Source organism: Ovis canadensis, chromosome 9, assembly GCF_042477335.2.
Source record: "Ovis canadensis isolate MfBH-ARS-UI-01 breed Bighorn chromosome 9, ARS-UI_OviCan_v2, whole genome shotgun sequence".
Taxonomy (NCBI): domain Eukaryota; kingdom Metazoa; phylum Chordata; class Mammalia; order Artiodactyla; family Bovidae; genus Ovis; species Ovis canadensis.
The window spans coordinates 34395757-34412213 of record NC_091253.1 but is presented as its reverse complement, the minus strand read 5'-3'; the positions used below and the strand labels follow the sequence as shown (position 1 = coordinate 34412213).

At 38.8% G+C, this 16457-nt stretch overlaps 1 long non-coding RNA gene and 1 pseudogene across 1 annotated transcript in view; one reads left to right on the top strand and one right to left on the bottom strand.

The window, feature by feature from the left end:
* LOC138446181 (uncharacterized) overlaps positions 1–16457 on the bottom strand; it is a 295633-nt gene that overhangs the window by 47495 nt on the left and 231681 nt on the right. The window lies entirely within an intron of this gene.
* On the top strand, positions 10240–10608 carry LOC138446063 (ribosomal protein eL22-like; annotated as a pseudogene).

Genomic DNA, 16457 nt, shown 5'->3' with positions numbered 1-16457 from the left:
TCTTGCCTGGAGAATCCCAGGGATGGGGGAGCCTGGTGGGCTGCTGTCTATGGGGTCACACAAAGTCATACATGACTGAAGTGACTTAGCAGCATATATACATATATATGGTGGCAAAACATGGAACTTTATTCTGATCCAAAGTTTTCTGGGCGATTTTAAGTCCTTCAGTGTTCTCTGTATATTTTAAAACCATCTTATCAATTTCTACAAAAACATATGATGGGATTTTTACTGTAAGGTATTGAATATTTTACTGTAAGGTATTGAATCTAGATTCAATTTTGAGATAAATGATTGGTTATATGTATTTCAGACTCTTGATCTTATCTCTCTTTTATTGGAACCCATCTGCCCACAAGGAAAAACATATCTTGTATCACCCTCTGTGCCCTAAATTTACTTGAGGAGTTTCCTATACGTGGGACAGTCTTTAAATTGTCTGCTTATATCTACAACTGAATAATTCCATTTCATGTGTGGAATATCAAAGTTATTTGCTCATATGCCAAAGCCAGTAGATCTATCAATAATAAAGCTGACAGCTCACTTTCTACATCTTAATTATTTTTTCTACCTCTCAACTCTAACATCAAATGGAAAATAGTCATTAAGGACATCTTCAGTTAGATACACCTTGACAAGCCAATAAAAAAACCAGAATTACAATTCCTTCTAATAATGCTTGCTTTGCTTAAATTTGAATTTAGATTACCTGGGCTAATATAATAGAAGCAGTACTAAAACTAGCATTTGATATTTTGATCAGTCACATTCACAAGGATACATCTTACAAGGAGAGAATATTGAGGGATTAACAATTATTGAGCATCACATATATTCCTCATTGCAGATTTCTGGAGTACTATTATTCCCACTAAGCAAAGTGGGGAAACATCATTTTAGAGGTTAAGTAACCAGAGGCTTGAACTTACACACTTAAATAGAACCCTCAGAAAAAACATAATCAACTTTTCATGTAAAGTGCTTACAATCTTTAAATGTTTTCACATATATTTTATATGCTACTAGGAATTATACTGTAAAGATGTCAGGCAGTTAGCCTCAGCTTACAAAGGGCAGAACTGAGGTTCAATAGATTACCTTATTTACAAAACAGAAAAGGAGACACCAATGTAAAAAACAAATGCATTGATACTAAAGCAGGAAAGGGGGCCAGGATGGATTGGGAGATTGGGATTGACATGCACACACTACTATGTATAAAATAGATCACTAAAGAGGATCTTATGACAAACCTAGACAACATGTTAAAAAGCAGAGACATTATTTTGTCAACAAAGGTCCATCTAGTTAAAGCTATGGTTTTTTAAGTAGTCATGTATGGATGTGAGAACTGGACCATAAAGAAAGCTGGGCACTGAAGAATTGATGCTTTTGTACTGTGGTGTTGGAGAAGACTCTTGAGAATCTCTTAGACTTCAAGGAGATCCAACCAGCCCGTCCTAAAGGAAATCAGTCCTGAATATTCATTGGATGGATTGATGCTGAAGCTGAAACTCCAATACTTTGGCCACCTGATGCAAAAAAACTGACTCATTTGAAAAGACCATGATGCTGAGCAAGTCTGAAGGTGGGAGGAGAAGGGGATGACAGAGGATGAGATGGTTGGGTGGCATCACCAACTCAATGGACATGAGTTTGAGTAAGCTCTGGGAGCTGGTGATGGACAGGGAAGCCTGGCGTGCTGTAGTCCCTGGGGTTGCAAAGAGTAGGACACGACTGAGCTACTGAACTGAACTGAATAAGAATCTACTGTGTAGCACTGGGAAATCTACTCAATGCTGTGTAGTGACCTAAATGAGAAGGAAATCCAAGGAAGAAGGGATGTGTGTGTGCTTGCGGCTGATTTGCTTTGCTGTACAACAGAAACTAACACAACACTGTGAAGCAACTATAGATCAATTTAAAAAACAGCAACAACTGAGACTCAAAGAGCTTAAGTGACTTGCTCCTGGTCATGCACTCACCACCAAAATATGGTAATGGGTCTGGTTACTCACAATGAGGCAACCTATTACTATATCATACTCAAAAGTGGGTTATTTCTAGTCACTTTTATTACTTTTGACATTAGGTCCCTAAGCACTTACCCTATTTTTAGACAACAATGTAGGCCAGGAGAGAACAAATATGAATATTTCCTTCACGGCTGATAGGAAAGAAGGACCCCAGTATTGATCTACTACAATCAATATAATGGATGTTTTAGGACTGTATAGATGGAAATCTATACCAATTCATTTGGCTGTTTTGGTGCTTGTAACTAGTAGAAAATACTTGAGTAACTGTCTCATTCCAATCACTGTAAGGCAACTGGCTCTTAACTTTCTAACTCATCATCTATATGATATTTTTTCCTCAGCATGGATCCCATATAAATGGATAAGAATCAAATGTGGTTCTAATAATAAATCAAAGATGTCACCTTACCATAAAAGAATGAACAGTCTGATCTAGTCTAATTGGTTTACTTGTCAACTAATCCTTACTTATCTAGTCTAAGCCCTTTAGCTTCAGTCAGTCACAAAATAATACTCTTAATCCAGATAAAATGTAATGAGAGCATAAATGAAGACAGTGTCACATGTCATGGAGAGAAGTGCCACAGAGCCTACTACATACCAGGTGTTCAGTGAGCAACTGTGGAATCAAATATTCCACTTTCTAATAATGTATCCATATTCTATGAATACTTAGGTAATTGAATTCATAGTATATTGTGGGAAGTGGGTGATGAAAAAGGATCAATCAAAGATGGGCATATACTCAGAGAAAATCCTAATTTAAAAAGACCCATTCACCCCAATATTACAGCACTGTTTACAATAGACAGGACATGGACGCAACCTAAATGTTTATCAACAGACTGATGGATAAAGAATAGGCGGTACATGTATGCAACAGAATATTACTGAGCCATAAAAAAGAACAAAACTGTGCCACTTGTAGATATGTGGATGGACCTAGAGACCGCCATACAGAGTGATCAGAAAAACAGATATTGTATCTTAATGCATATATGTGATATCTAGAAAAATGGTATATATGATCTTATCTGCAAAGCAGAAAGAGAGACACAGACAGAGAGAACAAAAGTATGGACACTAGGTTTGCAAGGGAGAGAGGGGAAGAATGAATTGGGAGACTGGGATTCACACATATACCCTATTGATACTATGTATAAGATTGATAACAAAAACCTACTTGTTAGTTATCTATTTAATCTATAGCACAGGGAACTCTACTCAATGCTCTGGGGTGACATAAATGGGAAAGAAATCTAAAAATGAGGGGATATATGTAAACATATGTGAATCAAGAAGCAACAGTTTGAACTGGACATGGAACAACTGACTGGTCCAAAATTGGGAAAGGAGTACAACAGGGCTGTATATTGTCACCCTGCTTATTTTACGTATATGTAGAGTACATCACAGAGAAGGCAATAGCACCCCACTCCAGGACTCTTGCCTGGAAAATCCCATAGATGGAGGAACCTGGTGGGCTGCAGTCCACAGGGTCGTGAAGAGTCAGACATGACTTCACTTTCACTTTTATGCATTGGAGAAGGAAATGGCAACCCACTCCAGTGTTCTTGCCTGGAGAATCCCAAGGATGGGGGAGCCTGGTGGGCTGCCATCTATGGGGTCACACAGGGTCAGACATGACTGAAGCAACTTAGCAGCAGCAGCAGCAGAGTACAGCATGTGAAATGCTGGCTGGATGAATCACAAGCTGGAATCAAGATTGCCGGGAGAAATATCAACAACCTCAGAACTGCAGATGATACCACTTTAATGGAAGAAAGTGAAGAGGAACTAAAGAGACTCTTGATGGGGGTAAAAGAGAAGAGTGAAAAAGCTGGCTTGAAACTCAACATTCAAAAAACTAAGATAATGGCATCCAGTCCCATCACTTCATGGCAAATAGAAGAGGAAAGAGGGGAAGCAGTAACAGATTTTATTTTCTTGGTCTCCAAAATCACTAAAGACTGACCACAGCCATGAAATTAAAAGACACTTGCTCCTTGGAAGAAAATCTATGGAAAACCTGGACAGCATATTAAAAAGCAGAGACCTCACTTTGGCAGTAAAGTCTATATAGTCAAAGCTACGGTTTTTCCAGTAGTCATATACAGATGTGAGAGTTGGATCATAAAGAAGGCCAAGAGCCAAAGACCTGTTGATTTCAAATTGTGGTGTTAGAGAAGACTCTTGAGAGTCCCTTGGACAGCATAGAGATCAAACCAGTTAATCCTAAAGCAAATCAGTTCTGAATAGTCACTGGGAGGACTGATGCTGAAGCTGAAGCTCCAATACTTTGGCCACCTGATACAAAGAGCTGACTCATTGGAAAAGACCCTGATGCTCAGAAAGATTGAAGAAAAGAGGAGAAGACACAGTAAGAGATGGTTGAATGGGATCACCGAGTCAATGGACATGAGTTGGAGTAAACTCCAGAAGATGGTGAAAGACAGGGAAGCCTAGGGTGCTGTAGTCTATGAGGTCACAAAAAGTCAACTCAGCAACTGAACAAGGTGTAGTAGAAAGAAAGTAACCCTTGGATTCAGATATATCTCAGAGAAAATCCATTCTCTCTATTTACTGGTATTATTGGGGACAAATCAAATAATCCCTAAGAAGGTGGGTTTCTTAATGTGCAAAGTGCTGATCAGTGCTGTAACAGGAAAAGTACAAGAAGCGACTAGACCTAGACGCATGACCAGGAGTGACTAACCAAACTAGGAAACTTCAAAGGAGGCATTCCAGAAAGGAAGTCATATAAACAAATTCAAGAAGAATCAGTAGGGGTTACTAGCAAAAACTGGAAAAAGAAAATAGTAAATATTTTGCAGTCTATACAGTCCCTGTCACAACTGTTTCCTTCTGTGTTGTAGTGCTAAACCAGCCATAGACAATATGTAATGGATGGGCATTGTTGCTGTTTGTTTAGTCACTAAGTTGTGTCTGAGTCTTTGCGACCCCATGTACTGTAGCCCACCAGGCTCCTCTGTTCATGAGATTTCCCAGGAAAGAATACTGGAGTGGGTTGCCATTTCCTTCTCAAGAGTGGACGGGCATGGTTCTGCTTAAATACAACTTTATTGCAAAAACAGACAGCAGGCAGTATTTGGTCCATAGGCTATAGTTTGCTGATCCCCAGTATAAAGAAAAGAGGAAGTCAAGCATAGAGATTGAAAAATATTTGAAGGACATTTAGTTAATTACTAAATTCACTCATTTAGCACGTCTCCAAGGAATGCGTTCTATGTACCAGGAACTTCCCTAGATGCTTAGGACATGAAAGACAGAGTTCCTCTTCTGGTGATACTATAATACAGTGAATCAGAATCCTATATAACTGAGAATAGACTTAATAATAATAGCTTTGTAAGCTAAAAATCCTGAAATGCATATAAATCATCATCATTGCGATAATTCAATTTCATATTCAGTATGATTACTTTATTTTGAGGCCTTTTTTAACACAATGTCAAGCACATATTTACTGACCACTTGAATAGAAAGATGTAAGTTGCTAAAAGTTCCAGGAAAACAAACCTAGTGTAGAATTTAAGACCCACACCTAGAACCCTGCTAGTCCTATAAGTGATCTCCTCTGGCACTCACAATAGCTTTTCAAGGTGGTTCTTCTTGGTCCCACTTTACAGATGGGAAAATGTGGCCTAAAGAAATTTCATCTCTTCCTGGGTGCTAGGGAGTTGAGATTTAGACTCTAAAGATGGTTGTCTTGTCCTACCTCCAAACTGCCTATTTGGAGAAAAAACATGGACAAAGCAGCAGGGAGTTGGACGCTGGAGTTTCATGGCAGAGGAGTAAGCAGAGAAGTCAAGATGAGTCTGTCAGAGGCCCACAGAGAACTCAGATAGTCCTGGGAACTGAAATCAAGCATCCTAATTGCCACTTCCTGCTTCTAATCACTTTCCCAAGAGAGCTGCCCCAGCGATTCCTGAGTGGAAGGAAGGCTGAGAGAATCTTTTAAATCCCAGCCCTTGTTATAAATTTAGACTTCAGGAGAGGAAAAGAAGAAGAAGAAGAAAAAAAATGTTGGCTTAAGAAAGTAAAGTTTCCCACTCATCAGATCAAGGGCAGTGGACAGAGGAAAAGAACATCAGTTCAATCACTTTGCCTGCTGGCCCCAAGGCAGTGGAGCCCTAGTTTTCCCTGAAAGCGCAGCCACCCAACTTGGAGGGAATGCAGTCATGCCCAGAATTACGTAGCAACACAAGGCAGGCTTCTGTTTCTCCCTAATGAGTTGATTATATCCTGTCAGAAGAATCATAAGGCCATCAAATGTCAAGTCAATTTTCTCAAACATATTATTTTCATAGCAGCTGGGTCTGACTAAACTCTTGAAACAGAGCATCCTATTGTTACACTTTACTGGGAATGTTAAAGTGAAATTCAATTAAAAAAGAAAGAAAAAATCCTCACAGGACATATGATCCTGACTCATGCAAGTTTACAGTTCAGTATTTAGAGGCCGGTTTTATTAAGATGATTCGGTCACTTAGTTTGTAATTAACAGATCATGACAGAGGAAATAAACGTGGGATATGTCATCTGTCCATATGAGCCATTTGCTCAGAAGGCAGGTGGGATGTGTCTTTAGCTACTGACTTGACTTAAGGAGAAACTTGGAATTTTCAAGGTACTGCATTCTGATCCTTATATTACCAACATATGATCCTGAATGAATCTACTTTATCACAATCTCGAAAGACACAGACGTGATACTGAGATAAAATACTGGACTTGAGTCGCACAGCTAGAGTTTCAGCCACTTATGTGCTGAATGGTCTTAAGTGAATTTATGAAATGAACACAGTAATAACTATGTAAGAGCTGCTGAAGGAATTGAAAAGATGCATGGCACACTGATACAGAATAAATATTCAATGAATTGTAACAATGAAAATGATGCTAGCAAGGATAATAATGACAAGTGGAAAAAGATAAAGAATTTGGTAAAACATGCATCCAGGGCCAGTCAGAGAGAGGGAGAAAGCTATGAAATGTGGAGCTAAATCAGTAACACAGCCTCCAGTTTACATTGACTGATGTTTGTATTGGACAAGGTTCTCATACTATAACATCAAACATCACCGTTAGAACATGACTCCCTCCACCTAAATCCAACTATGAGCACCAAATTCTGTTGTAGATTTTCTATTTGGTTTTCAGTCATTTTTATTTTTTATACAATTTGCTGATGTGGCAGGCAGAATTATGAAATGGCCCAGGAGACTTTTGGACCCTGGCATATTCATACTTCTTATTTAGTCACTCAAACACTAATATAGCTACTGCTGTGAAAGGGTTTTGCAGAGGTAATTAAGATCCCATATCAACTGACTTTATGACAAAGAAAAAATAAACTTTCAGTTGCTAATGGGGAAAGGGGGAGAGGAATAAATTCGGAGACTGGAATTGACATATACATACTACTACACCATGGCTGATTCATGTGAATGTATGGCAAAAACCACCACAATATTGTAAAGTAATTAGCCTCCAATTAAAAAAAATAGATAACTAATAGGGCCTACCATACAGCACAAGAAATTCTACTCAATACTGTAATGACCTACATGGGAAAAGAATCTTACAAAGAATGGATATATGTATATGTATAACTGATTCAGTTTGCTTTACACCAGAAAATAATGCAATGTTGTAAATCAACTATACTGCAATAATAAAAAAAAAAAGAAAAGAGTATGAGGGTGGGCCTGACCTAAACATATGAGCCCTTTAGAAGCAGAGAGTTTTCTCCAGCTGGCAATAGAAAAGAAAGTCAGCAATTCAACCATGCAAATAATTGGCCACACCATTACAAGCTTGCAAGGCAGGGCACCTGGGTTCAATCCCTAAGTTGGAAAGATCCCCCCTGGAGAAGGAAAATGGCAACCCACTCCAGTATTCTTGTCTGGACAATCCCATGGACTGGGAGGAGCCTGGCAGGCTACAGTCCATAGGGTCCCAAAAGTCAGACACAACTGAGTGACTTTCACTATCACTTTACTGACTTGAATATGGAAGGGTCTACCTGGCAAATAATGCAAAAGGCTTTTAGCAGCTGGGAGCTGACAGCCATCAAGGAAACAGGAACCTGAGTTCTACAATTATTAAGAATTGAATTCTGCCAACAAGAATGAGATTGAAAGAGAGATTTTTTTCCTAGAGCCTGAAGATGAAAATTCAATCCAGCCAACATCTTAATTTCCACCTTGAAGTACCCTGGGCAGAGAACCCAGACAGTTCATGCTGGACTTCTGACCTAGAGAACTAAGAGCTAATTAATGGGTATTATGTTAAGTCCACTGATTTTGTGGTAATTTGTCACACAGCAATATAAGACTAATACAAGTGGTTTGACTTCTCAAAGTCAGAAGTTATTCTAAGTTCTCTGGTCTCTGAGTGAGACTTGTTTATTCATCCAAACTCAGATAAGGAAAGATTGACAGTAATAATACTAATCACTCAAGTTAAACATGTATGAACATGTGCTCACTCTCTCAGGCTTCATCTCAAAATATCAGAATAATTGAGACAAAGTAATTTGCTGAAGCAATTCAGCAAATGCCCCCAGTTTCCTTTTTCCAGTAGACATGCCATAACTTTAATAAGCATTTATTGAACAATTATTGTATGCTGGGCTCTATGACAGACTTCAGGATGTAATGTTAGTAACAGAACCACAGATCTTCAAAGAGGTCACTAAACAGTAGGGGAAGCAGATAAGGGAAAGCCTAGTCCTAGAAATCAGGAAAGGCTTCCAAGGGCAAGCAATTGTTAAGCTGAAATCTGAAAAATTACTCACTCAAATGGATGTAAAGGGAAGCAAAGGTTTCCAGGAAGCAAGAGTACCATGTGCAGATTACCAAGAATGATGGAAGCCAGAGTCCTCTGGAAGAAGCACACAGCATCCATCCTGGCTGAAACATGTCAGCAGTGTGGTGGGGTGCAGGATGGAGTTGAAGAAGGTAGCAGAGACCATTGGTACAGTGAGATCTTCCTAAGAAATTTGGAATTCTTCCCAAAGTCAAGAATAACCCCTGAAGATTGATAAGCAGATAAGCAACACTATCAGTCTCGCTTAAACGAAAAATCACCTTGCTAGAGTTTACAGAAGTCAAGTTTACAGCTTGAAAGGGACCACTCAGCACTGGAGACAATACGCCATCATGTCAATTCAAGTGAAGTTGACAAAGGATGGTGGTCTGAATTCAGGCAGTGCCAGGTGGATGTTAAAAATGGAGATTTGCAAATTATGGATTTTAGATTTTTCAAGACTTGATTAGATGTAGGAGGAGAGGGAACATGAAGTGAGATATCTGTTTTGGGAAATAGGCTGGGTAGAAATGCCAGTCAATGAGCAGAGTACCCTGGAGAAGATGATCATTCACTTGGGGGTGGGGTGGGATGGGGGAGGAGGTGGAAGGTGATGGGTTTGGTTTGGGACATGCTGGATTTTAGGTATTCATGGGAAACTGAAAAGGATATACAGAGGAGGGAGCTGGTTTATTTGGTAGCACCAGGTGTGACTCTAGAACCTGGTTTACGTGGATCGTAAATGCCAAAACATGAATTCCCTATCAGCATCATGTATTTCTTAATATTTTTTTCCTTAACTCTTCCTTCAGATAATCAAAGTTGTTTTAACTTCTAGAAAGCATGGTTGATAAAAACTGAAATGCTGGGTGTGCTGCCATCACAATTAGTCTTCTCCTTTCCTTTAAGGTGGATGCAAGTACATTTTAAGTGTTGTGAACATAGAAGCATTCAGAAATTCAAAAGTCTGAGAAAGCACTGATCAATGTGTGGGACAGAGTTTCCTTTTATTAAACCTAATTTCTTTATGGTGTTAATAAGGACACCTATTACTCATATTGTGAAATTTAGATAGAGGAGATTAAAGGTAAGTAGCAGAATCAAGTCCACTCTAGAAAACAAATGATCTCATTAAAGAAGTGCTCATTTGTGTCTGCCTTCTTATAAAAATGAGAGCAACATCATTCCATGGTGACTAGCAAAATAGGGACCAACAGGGAACATCTTCCATTAGAGAAATTCTAATTAGGTTTTATTTTACATATAGTTATTTATTGAACAAATATTATCATTTGAAGTAGTTAGTAAACAATGACAGGTGTATCGGAATATAATTGGCACTCTGATCGTGCAAGCAAGCCTTCAAGATGGCGCCGAAGAAAGACAAGAAGCCTAAGAAGTCAACCTGGAGGTTTAATTTGGATCTTACTCATCCAGTAGAAGATCCATCTATGTTTTTGATTCTGGAAATTTTGAACCGTTTCTGCAGGAAAAGGTTAAAGTGAATGGAAAGAGTGAAAAACTTGGGAATGTCGTTCACACTAAAAGTTTCAAGAATAAAATCGTGGTCATTTCTAAGAAATGGTATTTGAAGTATCTTACCAAGAATCATCTTAAAAAGAACAATCTTCTTGATTGGCTTTATGTGGTTGCATCTGACAAGGAGACCTATGAGCTTCCTTACTTCCAGATTAGTCAAGATGAAGGTGAATCTGAGTCTGAGGACTAGATGAAGCCGTCCTTTATGGGGCTTTGCTTGCTAATAAAACAAATCAATCATACAAAAGAAAGAAACATCTTGAAATGGACCTTTAGCTTATCAGTGAATAAAAAACATTACTCTGTATGTTAAGAATTCATCTCTTTTATTTAAGTGTATGTTATTTATATGGTGCTGGCTTTCCTTTAATACTTTTTAAAATTTTTATTGATGTAGTTGACTTACAATGTTGTGTTTCAGGTATACAGCAAAGTGAATGAGTTATACATATATCCACTCTTTCTTTTGTCATACAGACCATTACAGAGTATTGAGTAGGGTTCTCTGTGCTATACAGCAGTTTTTCTTATCTGGTTTATGTATGCTAAGTCACTTCAGTCATGTCTGACTCTTTGCAAGAGAGTGGACTATAGCTCACCAGGCTTCTCTGTCCATGGGATTCTCCAGGCAAGAATACTGGAGCGGGTTGCCATTTCCTACTGTTTTATGTATACTAGTATGTATATGTCAGTATCAATCTCCCAATGTATTCCTCTCTCCTGTATCCACTGGTAACCGTAAGTTTTCTACATCCAACTTCAGTTTTGTAAATAAGCTAGTGGAATTTCTTTCAGGATTTCTGTAATGTACTAATTTTACAAATGTCTTCAAGTTAAAGTATATAGTGAAAAAATGAAGCTCAATTTTAGAGATAAGTATATAATAAAATATTTAAATTCTGTCAGAAAAAAAATATCATTGATGATAAAACCTTGAATATTAGGGTGAAATAGACTTAGGTTTGCATTTTAGTTACAATATTTATGAGATATGGAAACTTGGATAAGTTATATATTCTTTCTTGATAGTGGTTTTTCTCACCTCAGAATTAGGAGAATACTAGAATTCATACAGCTGACATCAGCATTGTTTGAAATAATATATGGAAAGACCTTTACTCATAGAAAGAACTTTTGAAAATGGCACATTCACTTGATAAATATTGGCCACTTATCCTTTTTATCATCTTATATTAATTCCCTTTTTGAAGGGCTTCTGACATCTGTTATTATCCTCTTTAGTTACTATTCTATAATTCTATACCACCAAACTTATATACATGGAGATTATACATTTGCAGTCCAAATAGAAAATAAAGTAGAAAAAATATTATGTAACATTTTTAATTGATCAGCCATATATTCCAAATTGTTCTTTTTTAAATTATATCTTTATGTTTTTAATCTTTTTTATTTTTATATTTATTTATAAAACTCTAGGTGTAAAACTGGATTTTAAACAGAACTGATCTTTCTATCTCAAGTCACTCTAATATGATAGACATCCACATGAACCACCTTAGGTATGTATGCTTGTATGTTATCGTTGTTCTTCAGTCACCCAGTCGTGTCCAACTCTTTGTGATCCCATGTCTCAGTGACCCCATGGACTTCAGCAGACCATGCTTCCCTATCCTTCACCATCTCCCAGAGTTTGCTCAAACTCATGTCCATTGAGTTGGTGATGTCATCCAACCATCTCATCCTTTGTCATCCCATTCTCCTTTTGCCTTTGATCTTTCCCAGCATCAAGGTCTTTCCCAATGAGTTGGCTCTTCACATCAGATAGCCAAAGTATTGGAGCTTCAACTTCAGCACCAGCCCTTCCAATGAATAGTCAGGGTTAATTTCCTTTAGGACTGACTGGTTTGATCTTTTGCAGTCCAAGGAACTCTTGAGTCTTCTCTAGCACCACAGTTCAAAAAGCATCAATTCTTCAGTGTTCAGCCTTCTTCATGGTCCGATTCTCACACCCATACAAGACTACTGGGAAAACCATAGCTTTGACTACACAGAACTTTGTTGGAAAAGTGATGTCTCTGCTGTTTAATATGCTATCTAGGTTTGTCATGACTTTTCGTCCAAAGAGCAAGTGTCTTAATTTCACGGCCGTAGTCACTGTCCACAGTGATTTTGGAGCCCAAGAAAATTAAGTCTGTCTCTGTTTCCATTGTTTTCCCATCTATTTGCCATGAAGTGACAGGACCAGATGCCATGATCTTGGTTTTTTGAATGCTGAATTTTAAGCCAGCTTTTTCACTCTCCCCTTTCACCCTTATCAAGAGGCTGTTTAGTTCTTCTTCACTTTCTGCCATAAGGATGGTGTCATCTGCATATCTGAGGTTATTGATATTTCTTCTGGCAATCTTGATTTCAGTTTGTGCTTCATCCAGCTCAGAATTTTACATTATGTACTCTACATATAAGTTAAATAAGCAGGTGACAATATACAGCCTTGATGTACCCCTTTCCCAATTTTGAACCAGTTTGTTGTTCCATGTCTGATTTTAACTGTTGCTTCTCGACCTGCATACAGGTTTCCCAGGAGGGAGCTAAGGTGGTCTGGTATTCCCATTTCTTGAAGAATTTTCCTCAGTTTGTCTGTGTGTATGTGCTATTTATACGTACTTTTTTAAACTGGTAAACTTATGAACCATTTCACTTCTGAATCTCCAACACCTGTCCTTTGGCTTCAACAATGTCCAAGATGTGTGTTGTCAATAACCTAACACATTTATCTGAAGCACAATAATCCAAGGTATTTACTAGAGCTCTAAACTAACATATATAACTCTAAATATTACAATTTGTATAAAACCATGGTATCAAAATAGTCTTCAAGGCTTGAACAAAGACAGTTCTAGTATAGATAACATTTATTGAGTGCTTTACCATAAGCTGGGCACTGTGCTTTACATGCAAGTGTTTTACATGCATTTACTCCTCAATACCAGTTTTTGAGTTGAGCATTACTATTATTGCTTTCATGGTAAGATTGACATTTAAAGAAGCCAGGAGTCTTTTAAGTTGGAAATATTTATGGAGTCTCCAATACCAGGACTCAAAAATTATTCTTCCTACCTCCAAAGCCCCTGCTCCGAAGTTCACTTCATTTTACTGCCTTCCTTTCTCATCCTTAAATATGCATAATTTTTATTAATAATTCAGTATCAACTTTATGGCTTAGACTCCACTTCCAGATTCACTGAGAAATTGATTGGCCATGTCAGATAAGCAAGAGCAAGAAGGAGAAGCAGAGATCGGGGGAAACCAACGATCCCCCATCGGGGGATTAGAGGAAAAGACCTGAACTGGACCTGCAGGGTATTTTGGCAAACACTGTCCCAAGTCTACTCTGTGCCCAGAACACCTTTTTGCCCAAATAACCTAGATTTTGTTCTGAATCATGATGTACTCATTCCTGAGTGATTAACTGTTATTGATTAGTAGCCAATCATTTTCATCTTATGCTTTACTTTTCTTGCCACCAATATAGCTGTGGTTCAAATTTTAGCTCGTGAAATGTAAGAAGCTTTCTGGGGGGTTGAAAAAAAAGACTTGTTTTCATGATTTCAAAAACAAAGTCATAATCATTTCTTCCCACCATCTTAAATACGAAAATGATGTCTGGAGCTACAGTAACCACCTGAGCCCAGTTGAGAAAAGCCAAGTAAATCATAATTGAACCTCAGTGTAATGGAACCATTCAACCAGCACTGTCTTCCAGTTTCTTGTTACAGGAGATATCCACTATCAGTCAAATGTCCCATTCAGTTCAGTTCAGTTCAGTCGCTCAGTCATGTCCGACTATTTGCAACCCCATGAACTGCAGCACACCAGGCCTGCCCATCCATCACCAACTCCCAGAGTTCACTCAAACTCACGTCCATTGAGTCGGTGATGCCATCCAGCCATCTCATCCTCTGTCGTCCCCTTCTCCTCCTGCCCCCAATCCCTCCTAGCATCAGAGTCTTTTCCAATGAGTCAGCATTTTGCATGAGGTGGCCAAAGTACTGGAGTTTCAGCTTTAGCATCATTCCTTCCAAAGAACACCCAGGACTGATCTCATTTAGAATGGACTCATTGGATCTTCTTGCAGTCCAAGGGACTCTCAAGAGTCTTCTCCAACACCACAGTTCAAAAGCATCAATTCTTCGGTGCTCAGCTTTCTTCACAGTCCAACTCTCACATCCAAACATGACTACTGGAAAAACCATAGCCTTGACTAGATGGACCTTTGTTGGCAAAATAATGTCTCTGCTTTTGAATATGCGATTCAAAGACATTTGTCTCTGATAAAAAGATATAAGCTATGAATAAATACAGAGATACAAGTATTTATATTATAAGACTTCAGAAGCAAACAAAAGCAAAGGATTTATAGTTATTTTACTGTTTAATGCCTTCTTCTGGTTGCTTTTCCTGCCATATTTAAATGGCTTTCCTAAGTATGGTGATATGTTCCTGGAGAGACAAAGTTTAGTTCTATAAAAGACCCAATACCAGATATATTCAGCTTCATATTTTGAAGCTACAACCCTGCCTCAAAAAAGTACATAGCTACATACCTCAGAGCACTGAATGATGGCAGAACCAACCAAAGACTTAGTGGAAAACTCACTCTGCTTCTTCATATGCATCTAATTCACTGCCCCTTTGTACCTCAGCAAGTAACAGACACAATAAAATTTCAGTGTAATAGACCCAGCTCATAAAGTTTCCATTTCTACCAGGACTTTTCCTAACATAAAACTGGACACCCCAGCAGCACATTTGCTGTCTACAAGTGCTAAAACTGTGGTTAAAGCTGAATATTAACAGCATTTCACACTTGTGTTGTCATCTGGATTATATAACAATGTGTGGATTTTATAAACAGCAACTGCTCGTTTTTGTGGTTGGCTTTTTACTGGATGTGCCCAAGAGCCATGTGACTGTATGAGCTGGAAACAGTGAGATCAAGCAGAAGCAAGAAGAGGCATTCCACGGCACAGGCAAAACCAAGTTCTTCAGGAACTTACAGAAGACATGGCTACCAGAAAAGTCCTCACACTCCCAAACTGTGGTCAGAACACTACAAAAATCTAAATGTCCATTTTCTTGTCGATTGACTCAGCCATGGGAGAGCTTCTCACAGCTCTTCTAACATATCATTTTGTCCTAAGAATACTGTTGGACTGTGATACTGAAAGAGTAGAGCATGATACTGTCTAAAGGTAAGTCACTTTTAGACGATACATGTCAAATAATAAAAGCATCCATTATGTTGAAAATCACTGTTGTAGGTATTGATTCCTTCAGTTCAGTCACTCAGTCATGTCCGACTCTTTGCAACCCCCTGGACCAGAGCACGCCAGGCTTCCCTGTCCATCACCAATTCCCAGAGCTTCCTCAAACTCATGTCCATCGAGTCAGTGATGCCATCCTCTGTCCTCCCCTTCTCCTTCTGGCTTCAATCTTTCCCAACATCAGGGTCTTTTCCAGTGAGTCAGTTCTTCACATCAGGTGGCCAAAGTATTGGAGTTTCAGCCTTAGTATCATTCCTTCCAATGAATATTAGCACTAATTTCCTTTAGGATTGACTGATTGGATCTCTTTGCAATCCAATGGACTTTCAAGAGTCTTCTTCAACACCACAGTTCAAAAGCATCAATTCTTTAGCACTCAGGTTTCTTTATAGTCTAATTCTTAGGGCTTCCCTGATAGCTCAGTTGGGAAAGAATTTGCCTGCAATGCAGGAGACCCCGGTTTGATTCCCGGGTCAGGAAGATCCACTAGAGAAGGGATAGCCTACCCACTCCAGTATTTTGGGGCTTCCCTTATGGCTCAGCTGGTAAAGAATCTGCCTGCAATGCAGACACGACTAAGTGCCTTCACTTTCACTTTTCACTTTCATGCATTGAAGGAAATGGCAACCCACTCCAGTGTTCTTGCCTGGAGAATCCCAGGGACGGGGGAGCCTGGTGGGCTGCAGTCTATGGGGTCACACAGAGTTGGACATGACTGAAGCAACTTAGCAGCAGCAGCAGCAGCAATGAC